We start from the raw sequence: 24,322 nt of genomic DNA, 5'->3' as shown, positions 1-24,322 counted from the left end.
ACCTCTTTTTTTCCACAGGTATATTTGTAGGATGGTGACATCATCAGACTTGAGAAAGATTTGTATACCACTTTTAAGGTGTTTTACTACTCTCCAAAAAGGTTGCTCCTCTCCAAGGAGATCACACATGAACACTTGCCAAGTGAAGGATTCAAACCCCTACCTAACTACTTCATGATACTACAGGAATACGCATTTGTGCAACACGCTATACACATTACTGTGAGTTTTCATTTCCACAGGTATATTTGTAGGATGGTGACATCATCAGACTAGACAAAGTGGGTTACATTAGGTGGGCTACATAGAAGGAATGTCTAAACACTTTGGCAATGTGATCATCAAAGGAGAGTTTACTATCTACCTGTGTCCCCAGGGCCATAATGACTTTTTCTGTACATACCAGATTACCACCTATGTGGTAATTTGTGTGCACTTTGTTTTATCCAAAGGGGATGACTTTGCATTCTTTGGCATTCTGCTTGAGAGCATTGTTTTGGCACCAGATATCTGTCTCTGTAAGACCCTTCTGGAGGATGTCTGTGTCAGCTGTAGAGTCGATTATGGACCACAGTTGACAGTCATCTGCAAACCTGTTCAGCCATACTCCTCCCATGCTTGCCTGTACCTCTGAACAGTATCTACTGAACAGGTGGGGTCCCAGGACCAAGACCTGTGTGATGCCATTTGTGACTGGTTTAGAGTCAGGCATGGCACTCGCAACCCTGAACATGTGTGTTTGATCTGTGAGCCACTTGGCCACCCATCCTGTGGCATAGCTGTTAATGTTCAAGCTAGTAAGCTTGCCCATGATGACAGAGTGGGGAATGGAGTAGAAAGACCTTAGAGAGGTCCAGGTGGGCTGTGTGGACTACTTTCACCTCCATCTATGTCCTTGGTAACTGTTTAAAATAAGTCAAACTAGGTTTAGGAGGCAGGATCTGCCTTTAACAAGGTCATGTTGGGTAAAGTCCAGTGTCTGGAGGTCCCCGATGTCTCTGTTTATGGGTTCCATGATAATTTGCTCCATAGCTTTGCAGACCAGGCTGAGTAGACCTATAGGGCAATGGTTTCCAGGTTCTGTTGTGGCACCCCCTTTGTGGAGCTGGATGACTGTTGGTGTATGCCATTGTTTGGGTACATAACCTGTGGTTCGATTGAGTCTGGACAGTGAATGTAGGTGAGGCTGTAGTTCCTTTTGGGGCTGGTGTAAGATGCAGACTGGGACACCATCCAGTCCCATTGATGCTGTGTTCTTAGCTTTGGAGAGGGCTGTCTTTACCTGCAAGTCCATGAAGTCAGGGGCTCTGCATTCTTCTGGGATGGACACAGGATCTTTTGGGGGTGATGGGGGGGAGTTTGCACTGAACCTGTCCCCCAGGATGTGGGCGTTGTAAGTTGGTTTAGTGTATTTCTTGCCATTTTTCAGTAGCTGACAGCATATTTGGAAGTTGCCACCTACATGTTTGGTATAGCTAACGAAGGCTTTGTGGTTGTTATTTTTACATTCCTTGGCAATTTGTCTTTAGAAACTGGCCTTGAATTATTTTTTGAGTGATCATTGTTTCTTCCTAATAATGATCAGTGATGCCTTTCCTTTTGTGAAGTTTGCTCTATCATGTGTTCATTTCCTCCTGCTGTTGTCTACCTTATTTATGGGCAACGACCACCAGATTGGTTTCTTATTTTTGGAGGAGTGCATCTTGGTTTTATTTGGGATGTCTTGATCAATGCATCCCTGTAGATGCTCATAGGATGCACTTGTAAATTATTTGGCAGATTGTATGGCATTTTCCTATAGCAAGGGGGCTTTGGAACTTTTCACTTTGGTCTTGGGAAGTGTGCAGTTTGCTTTTGAAAATGTCTTCACAGTGGTTTCATTGACTGAGGGGAGGGCGGGATGTGGATGTCCAGTGTGATTACTTTATCATCTGATATTACCAGCAAGGGGTTTATCTCTGTTGTGGTACACTGGTACCCCATGTTGGTGATGATCAGGTCCAGTATGTTGTCACCTCTAGTGGGCGTGGTGACCAGCTGTTCCAGGGTGTTAGAGTTTTTAAACTCTAGGAAACATTGGGCAAACGACGTTGTACATGAGTAATTCTCCCACTCAGTGTTTGAGTAGTTATAATTTCCTCATATAATGGTGTTTGATAGGAACTTTGTATTTTCCACTGTTCTCAGGACTACTGAGTGAGGCTCCTGTGACAAGGTAGGGGATCTGTATCAGGCTACAATCTGATAAGCAGCTTTGCCCAATTTTAGTTGCACTTGCATGGTCTCCAAGGCATCATGCTGTGCCACTAAACTGTAGGTGTGAGTATCCATAAGGTAAATGGATACACCCCTTCCTTTGGTATTTCACTCATGGTTTTGGGTCCGAAGATCAGAGGGAATGTGAGTGTGTTTTACGTGGAGCATGTCCAACAGCTCTGTGTTTGACATAGCTTTGTATGTTAGTCAGAGATCACCTCTGAGTAGGAGATATGCAAGGGAGTACGGCTGGGGCATTTTGAGATGGTCTGTGTATGGCATGTATTTCAGTTCGCTAATGCTCTTTGTGAGGTATTGCTGCAAGCTTTCCAGTTGTTGTAGTTGTCTTGTGAGGTACATAGCAAAAGGGGCATTGTACTCTATTATGGTTCGAGTGAGTGATAAGTAGAGGGGAACAATGTCCTCTTCTATTCTGCATGAGACACCTTTTGTGATGAGGTGTGCCACATAGGAGGATTTCCTGACTACTGTGGGGATGTGATTATCACAGTTATGTCCACTATCCACCTGTCAGCCAAGGTCTCTTGTCACACTTTCAGTGTTAAGTATACTACCACCTATGTTGTAGTTCATGGCTACAGAGTTTTTAACAAAGGGGATGACAATGCACTTTTTGGCATTGAGCTTGAGCCCATGGCTTTGACAACAGCCATCTGTCTCAGTGAGGCCCTTTTGTAGGATGTCCACATCTTTAGTGTTTACAATTATGGCTCCTAGTTTGCAGTCATCTGGAAACTTCAGTAGCCACAGACCTTCCATGTTAAAGTTTACTTCAGGGAAGTAGATACAAAACAGGACAGGACCCAGGACTGGACCCTGTGGTACTGCACTCGTCACTGGTCCAAAGTCATACATGGAGTCTGCTACTTTCACAGTGTGTGTTCTGTCAGTAAGCCTGTTGGCAACCCATCTTGTGACATAGCAATTTATACCTCGTTTAGTGGGTTTATCTATATTTACAGAGTGTGGGGTAGTGTTGTAAGCCGTGGCAGGATCTACATAGGCTGTGCGAATCACCTTACCCTTGTCTACGGTTCTGGTGACTGCTTCAATGTCATCTATCAGGTTTAGGAGACATGATCTGCATTTTGCAAACCCAACATGGTTGTGGTCCAGGGTTTGGGGATTACAACTGTATTTTTTATAAGATGTATGATGATACATTCCATGGCCTTGAAGGGCTGGCTCATCAGGCTAATGGGGCGCTAGTTCCTGGGGTCCATGGTGTCTCCACCCTTGTGTAGTGGGATAACCGTTGCTGTGCACCATTCTGCTGGCACAAAGCCTGAGGTGTGGCTATGACTGAACATGGTACATCAGTGTGTTGCCTGTTTGTTCTGTGGTTTGTGTAGAACCCAGCCTGGGAGGTTATCTGGTCCCATGGCTGCTGTGATACTGGCTTTGGAGAGTGTTTTTTACCTGTGCAGCCGTGATGACAGCAACTTTGCAGTCTTCCATTATAGTGATGTGCTCTTTCATGGGTGAGAGGGGGGGGGGTAAAGTTAACACTGATTCTATCTGCCAGGATGTTGGCAATATCAGTTGGGTCTGTATATTTAGTGCCATTGAGCTGTAACTCCGAACAGATCTGAGTGTTGCCATGACATGGACCTGTCTGTTGTGCAGAGATCTCCTGAGTAGACAATATGCAACAGAGTACAGATTGGGTTAAATTCAGTCTTGTTGCATGGGGCAACTGTTTGAGGCCAGTAATCCTCTTGTTGAGGTACTTCAGTGGTCTTTCCAGCCGCTGGCGGTGCCTAGTCAGATTCATCGCAAGTTTGTTGTGATACTCTCTGACGGGTTTGATGACTGATGAGTAGAGGGAACCTCCTTTGACCTACATGCACAGACCTTGGCAGGTTGTGTGAACACATAACATGATTTTCTAAGCACTTTGTGAATGTGTTTCTGGAAGTAGAATGGCTAACCACATTTGTCCATAGATCCCTTATTATCACCTCCATATTTAGCCTAAGTGTGTGAGCATGCCCAGTATGACCTTTCAGTGTGATGCTGAATGAAATCCACTACATTTGTTGAAGTGTGTGAGCATGGCCACTGTAGACATTTATATTATATGTGTGTGGAAAATCAAGTTGTATTTTTACAGCAGGGCTCACCTTTGTGTCATAAATCAACAGGGATCATGCTGTGCCTGCAGGGCTTCCATGAGACACTTTGCATAGACTTATCAAAATTTCTACGTACAGGGAGGACAGCTATTCTTTGTACATTTCTACCCGGGGGCACACCTGATTGTTACTGTGGGTGTACATAGGATGAGGGGTTCACCTGACACTTATACACATTTGCTAGGCCTGCACTGCTATGTAAGGTACTCCATTTCAGTCTGTACTGTTGCCTATCATACTGGCTTGATGCATACTACTGTACTACAGATCTTAGCGTCCACTGTCACATTTATATTAGATTGCAACTTCATAGCCTACCCAACCCACATCACACCACCTGGCCTGCTGTTCTCTGTCTGCATAGGCCTGTGGGGGAGGTTACCCATATGCCTCTTTAGGGGCATGCTACAGCATTTCTTTGTGTTTGCATTAGTGTACAATTGTCCTGCTGTGGCTGTGCCCATGCAATGCTGTCATGGCTTAGTGGTTAAGTGCTGTGAGTATAGTGCACAGTATCCTGGGTTCAAGCCCTGTCACTGCTTTTTACTTTCATGCTGGGCAGACCAGACTGCTTAAAGAACAGTAAAGCAGATATGAGCATGTTTGCTTGACTTTGCTCAACTTTGCCTGACTTTGCCCGACCTTGCCCAACATTGCTCAACGTTGCCTGACGTTGCGCTAGTTAGCACAGGCAATTTTGTTTACATATACTAAATAGTGGTAAAAGCTGCTTAGCACTGCTTTATATTGCTTAAAACATGGCAATCATGCCTCAGGTGGTGCTGCATGGCTGCCTATGTCAGATGCACATAGTACACTCCCTATACCTGTGTGGAAACAGGTAGTGTCAAGTTAGGCATCCCTTTTATTTTATGTACGTGTCAGAGAGAGGTATCACTTCCGGGGTTCCTACTGAGCCTCTTTGCCAAGGCCAAGGCGTAATGGGCATGCCTCCTTCTGCTTACTGGGCAGGTTCAGGTTGTTCCTCCTCTGAGTCACGCTGTGCCTGTGCAGGCCTTGGCAATGGTGGGGGACTGTTTGGCCCTGCCCCATGCTGTTCCTGCTGCAGCTGCTTTCACAGGATCATATTGTGTAGCATGGCACATACCATGACAATTTGGGTACATGTAGTTGGTGAGAACTGCAAGGCTCCACCAGATGTGTCCAGTCACTGGAACCATGACTTGAGCATCCCAAACACATGCTCAATTACATTTCGTGTTTGTGCGTGTGCCTCATTATGGAGTTCTTGTTCAGGTGTGTGTGCATTTCTGATGGGTGACATCAGCCATGGCTCCAGTGCGTATCCAGCATCCCCCACTAGGTGACCGTCAGTGATGTCCTCATTGACAAATGTCTGGTACAGCTGCGTCAGATGCCAGATATGGAAATCATGGTAGCTTCCAGGGCAGCCAGCACACACATTCAGTATTATGCCTTGGGCATCGCACACAACCTGGCAGTTCATGGAGTGGAAGCCTTTGCAGTTAATGTAGGCCCTACCCCGCTCACCAGCTGGTGCTTTGATGTGTATGTGCGTGCAGTCAATTGCACCCACTACCTCAGGGTATTCCGCTATTTGCTGGAAGAGATGCATATTGCTGGCCAATACCTCACAGGAATTGGGGAAATATACATGATCACCGACATGTGCTGACATGGCATTCAGGAACTGGTGCAGTACCCTGGATGCTGATGCCTGTGAAATCTCCATCATATCGCCAGTTGGTCTCTGGAAGGTACCTGTTGCTAGTATTCTTAGGCCAACACATACCTAGGTTTCCATTGGGATGGGTTTCCCTCTGTTGGTTCTGTGTGTGAGGCATAGCCTGCACAGCTCAACAATTTGCTGCAGGAGGTCTCTGTCCACTCTATAGAGCTCCACTATCTCTGGCTCATGTAGCCCCTGGTAGGTTACCCTGGGTCTGTACACTCTTCTCCGTCTCCTCACTGTGTGTTGCTCAGCAGCATTCGCAATGGCACCACCCTCAGCATCTTGCACATGTTGCCTTATAATAGCAATGGCAGCCTCTAACATTTTTTTGTCTCAGTTAAGCTTTTTAAGTTTTCACTTCTCTTTTTAGACTGCAGTGTTGCAGTGTTTCTGAGAAAAACATGGGGGAATGTTGTTTGCAGAGTTTTAAGTGCTGGGCTGGGCTGGGCTAGTATACTGCCTGTGTAATTGGCTGATTCTGATTGATTTCACCTGGCAGCTCTGCTTGTTCTCCTTGGTTAACTTCCTACTACTTCTTTTCCTTCCTTTTCCCTTTCTGTTGCCACAGGGGGCAGCGCCGTGCAAACAAGCGCAAACACGCGCACGTGAGTGCACACGCGCTCACACAGGCTTACACAGGCTTAGGCGGGTTCACATGTGCCCACACAGGCTTAGAAAGCCTTACACAGGCTTACACGGGTGCACACATGCGCACACAGATTTAGACGGCTTTACAGGCGTGCACACACGTGCACACAGTGTAAGCATCTTTGCAAGAAACTTTAGTGATATCCACGGCGTACACCTTCGGTTTCTGGTTTTCAGTTAAGACAACTGTAGACACACCTCTTCCAGTCCTGAGTAACTCACAGCAAACACATGCCACTCTGCTCCAATAAGCTTACAGTCTTTGATACATACCCCCTCATGATGTCACCTATCTTCTACTCTACTACTCCTCTAATCCTACACTTACACTCTAGGGACATGGTTCACATGGAAGCGAAAATTGGGATTCACTATCCTTAGTCTCATTTGCATAGGATTGCCTACTAATGCTTGGTTACATCTCTCAAACTGAGCTTCCCCCCTAAGCAACCACTACTCAGTAGCCATGTTGTCTTCAGCCTGCCATTCACCTGCATGGCAGAGGAATATTTTTAATAAAATGCCTATTTTTGGCTTTTTTGTTTTTATTTTCTGGTTTTTATAGCGCCGCGCTGTGCTATGCTTAAACATCAGAGATCGGGGGGAAAAAATTATTTTTAATATTTTGCAACAGATTAAAATGCCAATGGCCTTATATTTGGCCATTGGCATGCTTCCTCAACTGGATGCATCCTTTTATTTGGAGTTGTCATAGCTCCGTTTTGCTATTTGCAGAATGGTACTCCGTTGCAACAGAGTACATTCCTGCAAATAATTCTGCTCTTACTCGGACAGGTTAGTGTTTCCTGGATCGCAAATTTACCTCATTTGCATAGCTTTCAGCAGCAAATGAGGTAATTTGCATAATGTAACACTGTCCGTGCAAGAGTAGTTTTAGGAGCTCTCATGCACGCCCTTGCAGGGTGTTGCTGGATCGCTCGGCAGACATATTGGACGTCTGGAGTCTTACTATACTCTTAGACTCCGTGCAAACCTTCATGAATCTGGCCCCATGTTCATGTTGACCATGTATTCCAAACCTTTCTGAATACAGACATGGAAATGAGTCGACACAGAAACAAGAGCAAGGACAAACTCTTACATTTATACAGAACTGCCCTTACCATGCAACGCCAGGCATATTCTGACTTAATTATATTGGGTAGATGCTAGAAAATCAGTGTAACAATCATAATACTGTCATTTTAAGTGCCATGACACAAATGCATATTCACTCCCCCACCCCCAAATGAAGAATATACTTGTAAGTAATGCAGGCTGCTAAAATTTGTAAACCTCCATAAAATAGAGTATTATACTGTAATGTAATCATATGCAGGATGTAGCTGATGGATTACTGTATTCCTCTGTTACAGCATTGGGCTCTTGAGCAGTTTCCCTGCCTACATGGTTACTAACCATGTAAATTTCGGGCTGTCAGCATGGTAAAGATGTAAATGAAGCCAAAACTCATTAGAATTGTTGAATTTCAAAAAAGACTAACCATGTAGGGATGTTCACTTTGTGTAGGCACTTCCACAGTGTTTGTGTTGAATGCATGGTAATAGTGAATGTTGACATCGGGGGGGGTGTCAGGTTACACTTGAAGAAGTGAACATGTAGGGCTGTGAAGGGTGAAAGTGCATGTAAGCAGTGCACAGTTCCTAAGTTCTGTGTTCATCCTCTTTATTTGTTTGTTAAAATGTGTGCTCTATGTCCAGTTTACCCTTTTTGTTTTACTTTTACGATTTCTTTGTTTGCTCAATGCGGCACTTAGTGCAACCACAAAAAACAGAGGCATGAATGTCAGGTTTCTCTATATTGTCATGTAATTATTCTCTGTGGCAGCATGCATATGTGTTAGGGCTGGAATATAGATGGTCCTGGGTTCAATTCCAGCATGTGCAACCCTTTCTTCACTTTTTATGATCCATGTTTACACAATATCCTGAGAAAAGAGAAAATAACAATTTTGTCTATGCCTACCTTGTTCATGCGGAGATGCACATAGCTGCACATAGTGCACTAATGAGCAAGTAACAGATGTGTTTAATAGATGCAAGTTATACCGTAAGCAGGTTAATTGCATGTTAATCAACCAATTTAACATGGTGGAGTTATTCAACAATGTATAAAGTATCCTATTTTTTGCCTTTGTCCTTAAATACCATTGGAGTAGAAACAAGGAGATTATAACGGACACAATGCTAGGGGCTGCTGCAACTATTCTACATCTGTATGTGCTAGAGGCTGAAGCCAGTACTGCTGCTGCTGACAATAGGCCTAGGCTGAGAAGGAAAAGAGTGTTCAGGCCCAGGGTAACCTTTCAGGGCCTACATGAGCTGGAGATTATAGAGTGCTACAGGGTAGGCAGGGACACATTACAACAACTCTGTGATCTCTGCAGCACTCAACTCAGAGCCAGAGACAACTGAGAGGAATCCATTCCAGTGGAAACTAAGGTATGTGTAGCCCTTAGAATATTGGCTATTGGTACCTTTCAAAGACTGACTAGGGACATGATAGGTGTTTCTCAGGCAATGGCCTCCATGATCCTCCACCATTTTCTAGATGCTATGCTCATACATGCTAGTGAGCGCATATTTTTCCCTGTACTTCTGAAGAGAGGGCCAGCAATATTGAACTGTTTTACCATGTAGTACACTACCCTGAATTACTGGAATCTACATTAATCACAAGGGATACAACTCCATCAACTGCCATGTTGTGTGTAATGCCAGGGAGTTATCTTGAATGTGTGTACTTGCAACTCTGGCAGTTATCATTGCTCCCATGTCTGGCACACATCACAGCTGTACCAGATGTTTGCTAGGGGTGTCAATCCACAGGGCCATTTATTTGGGGATGCTGGTCATGCCTTGGAACCATGGCTGATGACAACCATCAGAGGTGCACATACATCCATGGAAAAATGCCATAATGAGGCACATGTTCAAGCTAGAAACATCATAAAGTGTGTGTTTGGGCTTCTGAAGTCATGGTTCTGGTGCCTAGATATATCTGGTGTAGGCCTGCAGTATAATCGACGCACATCTACACAGATATTCACAGTATGTGCTATGCTCCACAATCTCAACTGCAGCAGGATCAGCAAGGGAAGGGACACACATCCCCCCACCAATAACAAGATAATCACAGCCACAGTCAGAAGAGTGCTCAGAGGAGGTACCCCCAGCTGCTGTCCCTGTAGGCAGACATAGCCCTGCTCAGTATGCCCTTGCTTTGGCTAAGAGACAACACACAGCACAATCACTGACCACCTAGGGTTCTAATACATTTCTCCTACTCACATACATATAGTAAAATTGATGCCAGGCAACTCACATATATTTAACTTCCCATATACTGGCTGTGTACTGCTTTCATCAGATAGCCAGCCCTGAACTAAACATGTGTCAACTGCTGCATTTGCAAGGTAAGTCCTGAACCTAGAGTGTAGTCTTTAATAATATTTTGGCATATCCTTGTATTTTTTAACCTGGTACAGTAAGCTAGTAAATGGTGGTGGATTTGTACACAAAGTACCTTAACATGTGACACCAGACACTTACTTGTGATTTTATTTATTTTTATTCATAGGTTAGTATTAAGCTAACTGCCCTTGCGAGCCATTGTAAGCCTAGCCAATTCTCCCTTGTGAGACTCAAACCCTGCACCTTGTGCTTGTAAGACAAACACCTTAACCATTAGGCCACCCTCCCAACCCTTTATTTATTTGCATTTGTTTACTGGGATGGTCCACTGGGCCTAAGTGAGCCAATTTTCAGTGAAGAGCCAGGGAGAAAAGTTCCACGTATAACAAGTACATAAAATAGAAGATACAAAATTGTATACATAAGTTGTACAACAAGTACATTCAATAGAAAATTCAAAATTGCATAAATAAGTTGACAGCTAAGCAAAGCTAAGATGTTTGACAGTGATAAATTCTATTATTTACAATATTATGTGGTGAGATAAAGTTGAATATGTTAGTCAGATGTAAACATAAGTTGAATGTAATTAATGTTTGTACATTGGTAAAATGCAAGACATAGACAACTAGAGTAATTAAATGAAGTAGAGTATATTGCAAGAAATGTAAGAGAAAAAACAGTAAGATGTCACAGTTAATGATAGTAAAACAGGATGTAAGAAACATAGCTTCTAGTAGCAAAGTAAGGATATTAAGCTTGTGAAGGTAGGATTAGAAGGAGAGCCTGTAATTATTTTATCACAAAGTGAAAAACTTGGGTGTCTGTAATGCAAAAAGGATTCAAATGATTCTATGTGGTTTAGTTAGGAGGCTCTCAGAATTTATAATAGTGGTGAACTACAGAATCAGGTTTTGTGAGATATCTTGTTGGAACATGTGCAGTGCCAACGAGTGGAAAGGTGTTGTCGAAGGAAAATGCATTACTAATAGTTCTTATTGGAAGAAGGATATAATTCCATTGTTTGGTGATAGAAAAAGAGTAGAGCATTTGGCCTGCTGATAGATTTGGTCTTTTAACTTTGAAGAGGGGTTCTCTGATCTGAGAAGCCTATCTGGGAGATACAAAGAATGTACAGAAGTAAAGGCTGGACAGTCAGTTGGTCTGACAATAATTTTGTGTGGTGTAGTTAGTTGGAGGTATATGAGGTAATTAAGGAGTTGGACCCAGTTTAGAGACTGTAGGGAGATGCACTGATGGGAGGAATATTTAGCATTAGTTGCAAACTTGGCAACTATGTTATAACAGGTCACAAACTTGGATAGCAGAGAGGTTTGAATATTGGTGAGATGAGATGCACCATATAAGAGAGAGGAAAGGAGAAAGGAAACTTTACTTACATTTGTCCATTAGTAATTAGTAGGACTCAGGTATTAAAAATTCACACAGTCATACCTTTGATGAACTCTGATGTTCCCTGTATGGCCTCAGTTTAGCACCATGCCTTTGTACTGGTAAATCATTAAAGACAGAGGTTAGAAAGTGATGATGCATGTTGCAGTTTCAGACTTCAGATTGGTTTGTGTCATAACAGTAACTGAGCTTTGACCCCCAAAAATTGGTGTGTACCCTTGTTCCTGCCATAACAGTAACTCAACCATGCTACCCCAAAAGAACAGTATATGTGTGTTTGTGCCATCCAACCTGGACCTCATTTGTTGGCAAGTGCATATCACATCATTCCCAGTTAATATCCTCTCACATGTTAAGGCCAATGATATAGAATGGCTTACACACTGCATATGTTAGATAACTGATGGATGATCAAGAAACACAGAAAGGTATATTTATAAGAGTGAGTGATCACTACCTGCTCTGTGTCCAAATATAGTAAAGAGAATTAAATGTACAAATCACAGCTGAATGTTTGAAAGCAGTGTACATTCTAATGCAATTGGTTGTGTGAAGAATGACTTCCATTTAATTGATGTAAAGCTGTTTGTGTGGCCAAGAAGACTATGGCATCCCTCCTGTTTTCTGAAGCTGTACCGGTGTGACAGTTCAAATCCTGACTTATGTAGAAATTTGTGATGTGTACTAACAGATTTTACTGTGCTTTTACAGATTTTGGTATATGTTCCTTAGCTTTAGTATCTTTTATTATTTGTCTTTTTTTAATTTCAGTTTTATGTAATGTGCCACATCCCAAAAACATTATCTTGTTTGCACAATGAGCAACATTTCAGAAACAAGGGAAAACCAGATTTCCTAGAAAGCAGACACCCAAAAATATTAAACGGATACATTCAATTAATGCTCTTAGTCATTGGAAAAAGCCAACCTGGAGTGCAGATGGGACCAGGGTAGAGTAGCAAGCATTAGCAGTGTGCCTCATGCTTGTGCAGTGCTTCTCTGAGAGCAAACAGGCCTATCTCACATGCATGTACACTTTGTTAACCAGAGCACAAATGCAAGGCTTGTTGCACTACGTAATTGTTTATATGATATTTTGTCATTGCTATTTATTGTCCATTTCCTTTGTATGACATAAAGCTACATGTGGAAACATTGCAAACTAAGGGCACAATATAACTATATGTCATATATTTTCAATACATCCATTTGTTTCTCCCTCAAACCACCCAAACAAGAACTACAACCCGGGGTTCTCCTTACTTTTTCCACACGTATATCAGCCACAATGCAACGTGTTATATATAAGGGTACTTGTGTTGTTACACAGCTAAGCTTCCAAACAGCCTGCTGCTATTAGGCTACTAGCCTCAGATGACACTATGAAGCGGTAAACTTATGCAGGCCTCCCAACCTCTTGTCTCCTACATGGCCTGTCAATGTCATCTACTATAAGTTCACCTGCAGTCCTGCTAAAATCAAACTTGTGCCATGGCACGAGCGATAAGAACTGTGTTCTGTAGTCTGTGTCCTTAGACAGGTAGAAGTTCTATACTCCCTGCAGTCAAGTGTGTGTGTGTGTGTGTGTGTGTGTGTGTGTGTGTGTGTGTGTGTGTGTGTGTGTGTCTACACAGAAGAGCAGAAGTGTGTATCCCAGAGTTACCTTTACAATAGCATGGCATGCTAGTTTTTTAAGACCTGCACAAGCCTACAAATCCATTTCATGCAGGCCTCCCAACCTCTTGTCACCCACATGGCTTGCCAATGTCATCTACTATAAGTTCACCTGCAGTCCTGACAAAACCAGACTTGTGCCATGAGCATCCAATAAGTACTGTGTTCTGCAATCTATGTACTTAGATATATAGGGCTCTATTCTCACTGCAGTCAAATGTAGGGGGGGGGGTTGTGGGTGTGAGATGTTGCTCGACTTTACAGTAAGCCTTTTACAGCAGCCTGTGGGACACTGTTATCTTCTTCTCAATAGACACTGCTGATGTCATCATCTATAATGTGTTGTCTGACACCCCCCAAGCCAGACTCGTACCATGGCACTTACATTAAGTACTGTGTTCTGTAGTGTGTGTACTTAAATAGGTAGGGGCCTATTTACATTGCAGTCATGTGGGAGGGGATTGGTTTGTGTGTATGTGTGTGAGCTTTTGCTGGAATTTACAGTATACCAGCCTGTGGGACTCTCTTATCTTGTCCTGGACAGACACACATCTGCCATTGCAAGGTTATACAGTAAGCAAGAGAAGCTGCTGTCTACAAATACAAAAGTAAGAATGCAGAGCTGGAAGACCACTCTCCTCAGCCTAAACAAGCAAATAAGATAACTTGTGCAATCTCTAACCCCAACTCTTATTTTTTCTTTTGTTTTTTTTTTCTTTCCCCCAGAGCACAGTGGAGTAGGTCTGGCCCATGGGATCCACCTGGCCCCATTCCACGGCCTTGGTGCCAAGCACATCTGAGCTGCAACCTGGTAGTTCCTCTTGTGCTCCTCAGGTACTTCTGCCCCAGAGGACAGACCTGTGGTTCCCTCTAGGATCAGTAGCAAAGGGGGTGATTTTATTACCTGAGAAGATCTCCCGTGGATGGCACCTAGGACTGTGTGTTGCACTGTGGCCACATGCCTACACCAGATGGAGATACTACTCTCCATCATTGTACAGAATAGCACAAAGAGATACAGATGTCAGACATGGCAGGCATTGTCACAGTGAGGTGACAGTGATGACAGTCCAGTGGGTGAGTTTTCACTGTCATCCAGCTGAACATCCATGGGTTTGCAAGGTCCACACCCTTGCCCCCAACCATGGTGTTCAACCACCTTTTGTGTTCTTCACCATCCTTGTCTTTTGTCCTGCATGTCCTGTCTGTCTGAAATTGCTTCCTCACCTTGCCAACTTACCTGCCTCAGACATGCCTGTGTCCCTTCCCCAACATTCCTCTCTCTCTTAAAAAAAAAAAAAAAAAAATAGGGCACCTGTCACAAACAAAAAAATGTCCCATTCATACAGTAGCTCTCCATATCACACAAATGTCTACTTGACACATGTGATTCAGTCCATTTGGCTATACAACATGATTGCATTGTTACTGAACAAGAAAAGACCAGCACCCAGAAGGCAAGAGCAAAAAGTTTAATGAGAACCAAATCAGCAAAGTGCTTTCATCAGTGGTTGAACAATAATGGCAATTCAAATACTGTAATTTATAAAGAATCCAACAGAGCAGTCTTGACATCACTTCCTGTGGGAAAAAATGTGAATAAAAAATTACAGAATATTTGAAATTCAAGTAATCATATATTAAAAAGCAAACATGCACTGAATATGGGTCATTATCATGAAAATGTGTTATCCACTAAGAGAAAAGAAATATTATAATTTATCATTTAAACCCGGTGGAAAAAGACCACCTAATTTAACAATCCATCTATTTTCTTTGTTGTTTAATAAATTATGCCATCCAGTTTTAAAATATCTGTTTCCTGAAATTTTATCAATAACTGTGAAGGAAAATTTGGCTGTTTTATGGATCAAACAATGTCTATATAGGGCATTAGTGGGTCTGGCATTCCTAATGTCCCATAGATGTTCAGACATATGGATTCTGAATTGTCTGGAGGTTTGTCCTATATAAAAAGCTTGACATGAGCATGTGGCCAGATATATAACCCAATCTGTACCACAATTGGCAAAACAATTGATATTGTACAGTTGTCCCGTATTTTTACTAGTGAAGTTTTTGGTCTTAAAAACATATTTACAAAAAGAACAATGACCACAAGGGTAACATCCAACCAGTTTTTCCCCAGATAATGTAGTGTGTTGTAATGCAGTATCCTGGTGTGTGATTTTCTTATAATGGGAGAAATGAGACCCAAGAGTTTTTCCTTTATGATAGGAAAAGACATCTATCCCCTAACCAGTCATCCAAACGTGTATTGGTTTTAAGTATGTTCCAGTGCTTGTCAATAACATCCATCAGTTTACCCGTATTTCTACCAAAGGTGGTAACCAGCCTGAGCTTATCCTGGTTTGAACTACTAACTTTTTGTTTGTATGTCAAAAAGTTATCCCTGGATAAATTTTTGGTCCATTGTAAAGCTGAGTTGACATTATGTTTGTCGTAACCCCTCTGCAGAAATCTATTGGAGAGGTCATTCTGGCAACGAGCAAGCTCCTGCTGTGATGAGCATATTCTCTTAATTCTCATGAACTGTGATTTGGGAATATTTTTAATAATGTGCTTGGGATGAAGACTGGAGGCATGTAATAAGCTATTGTATTGGGGATATTTCCTGTGAACCATGGTGCACAAAGTATTATCCGGTTCCCTTTGTAGATGGACATCCAAGAAATCAATCTCTTGCAGGCTGTGGTTTACAGTAAACTCAACCCCTCCCCCACTAGTTGCCATTGAGGTATTCAATAAATTCCATGAGATACTCACTACCTCCTCTCCACACAAGCCAACAGTCATCTAGGTAACGTCTCCATATATCGACCTCAGGCAGATATAGATTGTGTAGTTCATTGTAAATAATATGTTCTTCAACATACCCCATGAATAGATCAGCATATATTGGTGCAAACGATGCTCCCATGGCAGTGCCTTGAATCTGCTAATAGCATTGATTTTGAAAGTAAAAAATATTCTTGGTAAGAACATGCTCTGCCATGCATATTAGCAAGGTGTTGAAGCCCAGATCATAGATGTTAGTTCTGTTAAGCCAATATTCCAATGCTGTCAAACCTGCCCAATATGGGATTCATGTGTATAATGATTTGACATCTAAAGTGCACATCAACCAGTGGGATTCCAATTGGCATTCCGAGACAATTTGTAAAAACTCAGTAGTGTCTTGCAATCTAGCCCTGACATAAGGTAGTAAAGGTTTCAGATATTGCGTCAAAAAGACAGACAGGGGCTCAGGGAGTGAGTCCATGCCTGAAACTATAGGTCTGCCTGGTGGTGTATTGTAAGATTTATGGATGTTGGGCAATAAATATAAATATTGTTTGACAGGATCATTGACTGTCAACTGAAATCTGGTTTTATCACTGATGATACCTTCTTCTACTGCTAATTGTAAAAAAGCGTCAATTTCCTTTTTGAAATTAGGAGTGGGGTCAGTAGGCATGTTCAAATAATGCTGAGTGTTAGAAACCTGTCTAATTCCCCCTGCCCAGTAATAACTGGAATCCATGACTACTATTGCCCCACCTTTGTCTGCAGGAAGAATGGTGATATCAGTATTCCCCGTAAGATCCATAAGGGCCTGTTGCTCAATTCTATTCAAATTATGTCTAAGGGTATGCCAAGATCCAAATCGGTGATGTAAGTCCTTGATGACAGCATGTTGAAATATGGCAACATGTTTATCCATGGGTGGACTGCAATTAGATTTGAGAAATCTGAATTCAGTAGATCTTTGAGTTTGTTCCAGTTGGTCAAAAAATAGTTTAAGATTATTTTTTCTACAAAAGGCCAGTATGTCTGAAACAAAAGTACTCTCATCTACAAAGAATCCCGGGATAAAACCCAGACCTTTATTTAACAAAGTTTCCTGAGTGGATGTTAAAACATGACTAGATATATTGTGCACATTGGAACAATCAGAATTTATTTGACAATGGATTGAAAAAGCTCCTCTATAGTTCTGACTTCTGTGTTTTCATCCCCCCCGTGTTTCTTGTTCCATCCCCCCCCGTGTTTCTTGTTCCTAAAGGGTGCCCTGAACTAGGGCCTCTCTTGGAGACAGGGGAATCACTGATGTTGGTGGATTCAGTATCTGTAGTGGAGGATTCCTCTCCTGAGCTTATACTCAGAGATGTGCCCTTTTTTCGTGTATGGGTAGGATTTTTAGTACCCTCCACAAACCTGGCACTTCTCTGAGATTCAAACGGTTTCCCCCTCTCATAATCCTCCATGTCCCTGGAAAATTTGTGTAGTTTTTTATCTTTTAAACCATTTTCAAAGATGGTCAGTTCCCTAGATAGTCTGTTTAAGAGCTCCTTAAAGTTGGATGAATCCTCATATTTCTTTAATTCTTCACAAACCCATTGTACATCACAGATATTGACCTGTATAGTTCTGTCATAGTAGGAAGATAATATACTGACAAACAACATTGAAGCATTTTGTTGAGCCAAATTCCAATCTCTTAATAGTATCTCATCTGGTTTATTGACTAATGGTTGTAATTTTGTTCTGAGTCCTCTGGGGGTAATGTTTTGATGTTGATAGGCCTTAAAAAGCCTGGAATGCCAAATGTTAGTTCTTAATATCTTAACCTTTTTACCAAGTTGTGTAAACAGCAAACTGCAACTGTCAACTGGATCTAATATTCTATCCTCAGTGGATCCATTCTTAGGTTCGATTCCAAATATTTGGATATCGTCTTTATCAGCACATAATCCCTGAAGCAGTTGGTTGAGATCCATGACTATAAGTTGCCAATGTGCTGCGGTCAAATGTGATGTGGAAATGCCAGATTCAAAATAATGAAAAAATCCAATCTAATGCTTGTTGAGCCAGACTGTCAGGAGAGCAGATGACACAGATAACTAATAAAAAATACCCAAAACTGGAAGTAGGAGCCTGATAAGAATCACAGAAAAGTGTCAGGAACGCACAGAAGGGACATCTCTCCCTTCTAAAAAATGGGGCTTACCCCTTGGTCAACTCACAAGAGGCTAATACTGTTTATAACTGGTGCGCAACTATCTATATACTTATTGATACTGTGCCCAAATGTAAATTCACATTTTTGAAAAACACAATTGCTACCAATGGTATGCCTAAACAATAAGAGTTGTTGTGAAGAACATTTAGACACTACATACAGTAATAAGTCTGAGCCGAGGCACCTCAAGACAATATTAATGACTGAAACTAGTGACTGTAAAGCATGTTTCAACAGTACATCATATAAAAATAAGACTCTTGAGGTTGTCAGCAATTGTCTATAATGATAATAGTGTATATATTGCAAAAAAGTCCAGGAACAGCTCATGATGATCACCAGTAAAAGTAATCATTTCAAAAAAAGGCACACTACAGTCAGCACACAAATCCTGCCACACCTGTCGAAAATTCAAATGAACAGAATCAACGGAATGAATACTGAGACAAAATGTCCAGTATAACCCAAAAGATATGAAACACTAAAAAAATGCTAAATAGTTATGCACATGTAAACTCACACCAGTAATAATACAAAAACCTATATGCTCATAAATATATGATAGAAATATATCAAAATAATAAAGTAATACAAAAGAGTCAGCTTCCTAATCAAGGTAAGGAAGCAGACCCACAATAAGTGCTGGGCCGATGAAAAGTGTCCAAGTATGCTGAATGTTTAAAGTAAATACCAAATTGTAGCCAAACATCCATCCAAGACAGCTCGATCAATATAATATGTCCAAATAAATCCAAAGCAGAGACAAGATTCCGACCTCCAGTTCGTACTAGACCGATGTGACAGGCCCAAATCCACGAGATATCCAAGAGAACAAATAATGCCAACAGTCCGTTGAAAATGGCCCAATCAATGTAATATGTCCCTGAAAGTAGATAAATCCAAAAGCAATCCCTTCACTGGCGGAATATCAAACAGAAAACCAAAAGGAAACACACTCTTGATAGGATGGTGCCAAAAAAATATGATAATCCAACAGGAAGATGTACTTCACACCATAGAGTGCAAGAAGAGGGAGAGAAATCCTCCCCTGTCGATTTCCAACACAACCAAATTGGCTGTTGCTTCGAGCCTTCCAACACCAACAGCCAGCAAAATTAAACATTCAGAAAGACCAGGCTAGCAAGTACGGTAGATGCACGGACGAAACAACCTTGATACTGAACAAAGCAAACATGTTAATAACAGAAACAGATCTTTTAAAACTGGATGGCATAATTTATTAAACAACAAAGAAAAGAGATGGATTGTTAAATTAGGTGGTCTTTTTCCACCGGGTTTTAATGATAAATTATAAAATTTCTTTTCTCTTAGTGGATAACACATTTTCATAATAATGACCCATATTCAGTGCATGTTTGCTTTTTAATATATACAAAGTAGTCCACGGACTCCTTGTGCCAGCAAGCAAACACAAACGTTGTCTTAACGCAATTTTATTTGATTTACAAGCGTTTTCACCACACAACGATGTGGCTTCTTCAGAGAGAAAGAAATTAACAATGTAAAATAATGCACACCTCTTTTATATAACTCAGAAGGGAAATGACATCACAAAAGGTAAAAGAGCTCATTAAGCTCATGAATTAATAAGGCATAGCTATACAGGTTATATATAAAAATACAGATTATATATAAAAAATATTTTAGAAATAGTCAAACCATTGGTCAAAATCAAGCCTAAATGATTGGAAACTCTATAGTAATAAAAATTCAACCAAAGGACAGAAACATAAAATAATGTATTGAAACAGTTTTTCAGAAAATCTCTTTGTGTAAAATTATTTATCCCTATTAAAAAGGCATTGAATGAGTCAGAATCACAGCAAAATTATTGAATAATGTGTAGTCTATACTTTATGGACACACATTAATTAAAATAGGACCAAGGCTGCATACATTGAGTGTCCGAAGGTAAAATAAGATTGAAATTAGGAATGAAATAAAAATAAAATAAATAATAAAAATAGAGCATACCAAAACCTAAAGTAGGTAATAGTTGTTTTACAGTTGAACAGTGCATGGTGTATGTGCAACAGTATCCTACCTCAAATAACTCCTCATTCTGAGTACTGCAGAAATGTTGCAGTTTTCATTTAAACCCGGGTAGCAAAATGCGTCCATGCGCAATTGCCACTCTAGTTCATGTAGTTCTAAGAGCTCTAAGAGAGAGTTCTAAGGAGTCCGTGGACTACTTTGTATTTACACCGGTTTTGTACAATTTTGGCTTCTACTGTTTGTTTTCATGGCCACGGAGAGTCCTGTTAGTCCCAGCAGCCCTCGCATTTTTTCTCACTCATGTGTGACTGAGGTGAATATAAATCCAACTCTTGATGTTCCTGCCTTGCTGATTTCACTATCGGAAAGACTGGATAAACTGAATGCACGCTTCGACTTATTAGAAGGATTGGACTGTCATAGGGGTCAGCTTGCGGCTCCTACTGCCGCACTGGTTCAAGGCATCACTGCTTCTAATGGTTCTCTTGTGAGTTCCGGTTCACCAATACCCGCAGCACAACCTGTTCATTCCATCAATGAACAAGGCTCACAGCTGTTTCCAGCTCAAACTTCCGTGGTGCAGGAAATAAGCGGCTTTGGACCTTCTCTTACTACAGGTACTGTCTCTAATGGTGTTTCTGTCTCTAATGCTAGAGCGGGTACAAATTACAAAGAAGGACGCCCTTTCAGTGACGGTGTGGCTCACTCACACCCGTTCACAGGGACTGCACAATCCTTACAGCGGACAGTCTCAGCTGGTAACACTGCGCTTATTGTAGGGCATACTGACAATGTAAATGCACCATTCGTATTTTACGAATGGATGGCCAATACAGATAATTTCCAATTTTCTCAGCCTAAACAGAGTACAACAGGACAGCATGATATTGCTTCAAGCAATGAGCTATTAACAAATAAACTGAAAACTTTTGATAGTAAAATTCTCAAGTTGAGAAAATTGCAGCTTGAGATAGGGTACTTCAAACAATGTATCCAAGAGAAATTGGTACCGAAGGGCCTACGGAGTAATTTTTCTCCATCTGGTTTAATTAATGACAAAAACTTCTTTGTGGACTTGAGGGACTTATTCCAACAACAAGGCTTGCAATTGTTGGAACTGATTGTTAAACATTATAATCAGTATGTTTGTGTTTTACTGAAGGAAATTGATGATTTAGATAAAGAGATTAAAGCAGATCTGAATTTTGCAAGGTACAGGTTCGATTATGACCGTACCTTGTCAAGTATTGATACATTGCTAGTCAAGTTAAAACTAAATAAAAACAAAAAGTTAGTTAGGGATAGGTTGGCCTATCAGGACAACAGTGCATACCCTAAACTACAGGTTCTAGACCCTCAGAAGTCTACTGTTAGGACTAGTCAGGAACAACTTGACCCTATACCTAACCTTGATTTGGACGAACCCCACCTAGATGAGGATTACTTAGGTGAGGAAGAGGTAGGGCCTAGACGTAGTGACAGAATCAAAGGGCTTAAGAATAATAACCCAGGTAACAAAAGCATCCAAAACAACAGGGACAACAGTAGCAAAAGTAACAACAGTTTTTTAGGCAAACGCAATTACCGTCAACACTACAACAAGAGACAGAACAGGAATTGATGGTTTCTAGCCTTACTACTGTTGATAACTGTTTCCCCCACTGTATTGACATAGGGGGTGTAGATAACAATAACATGATTAGTGCCATTAGCCTTCATGATCAATATGAGGCCCCAAGAATTATCTTAAACCAAAATGGAGATTTCACTATTTATAACTTCACAGAACTCCAATTAAGGGAAGAACTTGTTGAGCTCCTCGCTCTTGGCTATACCTTTGTCCCTAGTAAAATGGGGGATATCTCAAAGGAGATCATTGAGTTAAAATGCTTTGTTCGAAAGTTAAACTTCAAGTTACTTTTTAATAATGATTCTGTCCCGTCTTATGATACTTTAAGATTACCTAGTGTGTTTAATCCCCCCATCCATCCCTCTCTACAGTTATTTGAGAGAGTTTGTGAGGCTGATATTAGACACTCATTCAAGGACCGTCAGAGTAATACTGAATCCTTAAGATATAACATTACCAAAGAGCAAGCTTCACTTTTGGAGGAACTTTGTCATTACCCAGTCAGATTAGTCAAACCTGACAAGGGAGGGGGCTTGGTCATCATGGATAATTCTAGGTACACCGAGAAAATGCTTGAGGTACTGGGTTCACCAGCCTACTCTCCAGCTTCCCTTAACGAAATACACCGGACCCATAACATGATGAGAGGGCTCTTCCGTGATTTGTTTTTGGGAGGTAAGATAGATCTTGACACCTACAACTATATAGACATCACATTGCCAAAAATTCCAGTAATGTTTGGCATACCCAAGGTTCATAAGGATGTCAACAATCCGCCCATGCGGGCGTTAGTTGATAGATCATCCATGACGTATCCTAGTGCTAAACTAGTGGATAAGATTTTGTCAAAATATCTAAAGAACCTTCGTGGAGTATGCAAGGATTCCTGGACCTTCCTGGGAAATCTTAATGATATACCGTTTGATGATGAGAATAATTTTCTCACCATCGACGTAGTGGATTTATACACTTCCATTCCACACCAGGAAGCTTTGGAATGGATAGCCCTTTTACTCACAGACTTTAAGTAGACCTTGTCACAGAAATTTTGGATGTGGTCCTGTCATCAAATTACTTCCTATTTGATAAGAAATACTTCTTACAGAAAAAAGGTGTGGCCATGGGCTCCCCTTGTGGAGCTTCTGTGGCCAACTTTTTTATGGGGTACTGGGAAAAGAATTTCCTTTTCTCGTCAGTAGACCAGATGCGGTTTCTACAATTCTATACAAGATACCTTGACAACATTTTTATCCTATTTCGGGGTAGTAACACGGAAGCTAGCCAATTTGTACAATTTTTAAACGGTACAACAGAATTCCTGAGATTCACGTCAAAGTTTTCGGTATCTGAAATAGATTACCTTGATGTGAAACTAAGGAAAGATGTTAATTCGAACACATATACATCTAGTGTTTATAGAAAGCCGACATACTGCAATTCTTTCCTGCACTTTTCAAGCCATCACCCCTTCAAACAAAAGAGATCTATTGTGAAGGGGCAAATGGTTAGGGCAGGTAGAATGTGCAGTAACCTTGCTGACTTCCAGAATGAATGTGATCTGCTGGGTAACATGTTCCTTAACAGGGGTTACCCTAGATATTTAGTTGATGAAATTACGTCAGAGGTTATAGTTAAGAGGACGAATGGGTTTTATAAACCCATCCTTCAGGGCCAACCTTTACCTGACTACAGTCCTAATGAGGGACTTCAGTTACGTTCTGGTAACACCCCCTTACTGTGCGACAACATCAGGAATAGCAATGAACGTGACTTTTCAGCCAGCTATGTTAACACCTACAGCCTTAATTCCAGGACCATTACCTCACTAATACGGAAGAATTGGCAATTCATTTTGGGAAACCCAGGACTTACAGAGAAATTGGGACTCGTTCCCAATTTCGTCTTTAAAAGAAACAATAATCTCAAAGAACTTTTACAAAGGGACCTTTCTAGAAAAATTTTTAATAGACGAACAGGTATGTACCCATGTGGTTTCTGCAATTGGTGCCATAAAATGAGGACTGGTCAGACTTACATAATAAGGGATAAAAAGTATACAATCCAATTTCCACTTAACTGTGAGAGCAAATCCATCGTATATGTGGCTTTTTGTGAGTGTTGCCCCTCTTTCTATTTAGGGAAGACCACTATGGGACCGTGTCTACGAGCACATGTACGCTATTAAGAAGAACACTGATGTCAACGCACTAGCAAAACACATAGACAACCACCCAGGGCACTCTTTTTCATTTATGGCTATTGACCAAGTCAATAGCAACATCCGTGGGGGCCCTATATCGTTGCTCTTAGAACTACGTGAACTAGAGTGGCCATGGATGCATTTTGCTACCCGGTTTT

The sequence above is a fragment of the Protopterus annectens genome, chromosome 1.part1 (genome assembly GCF_019279795.1).
Source record: "Protopterus annectens isolate FY-2018-M chromosome 1.part1, PAN1.0, whole genome shotgun sequence".
Taxonomy (NCBI): domain Eukaryota; kingdom Metazoa; phylum Chordata; order Ceratodontiformes; family Protopteridae; genus Protopterus; species Protopterus annectens.
Note: the sequence above shows the minus strand (reverse complement) of the source record.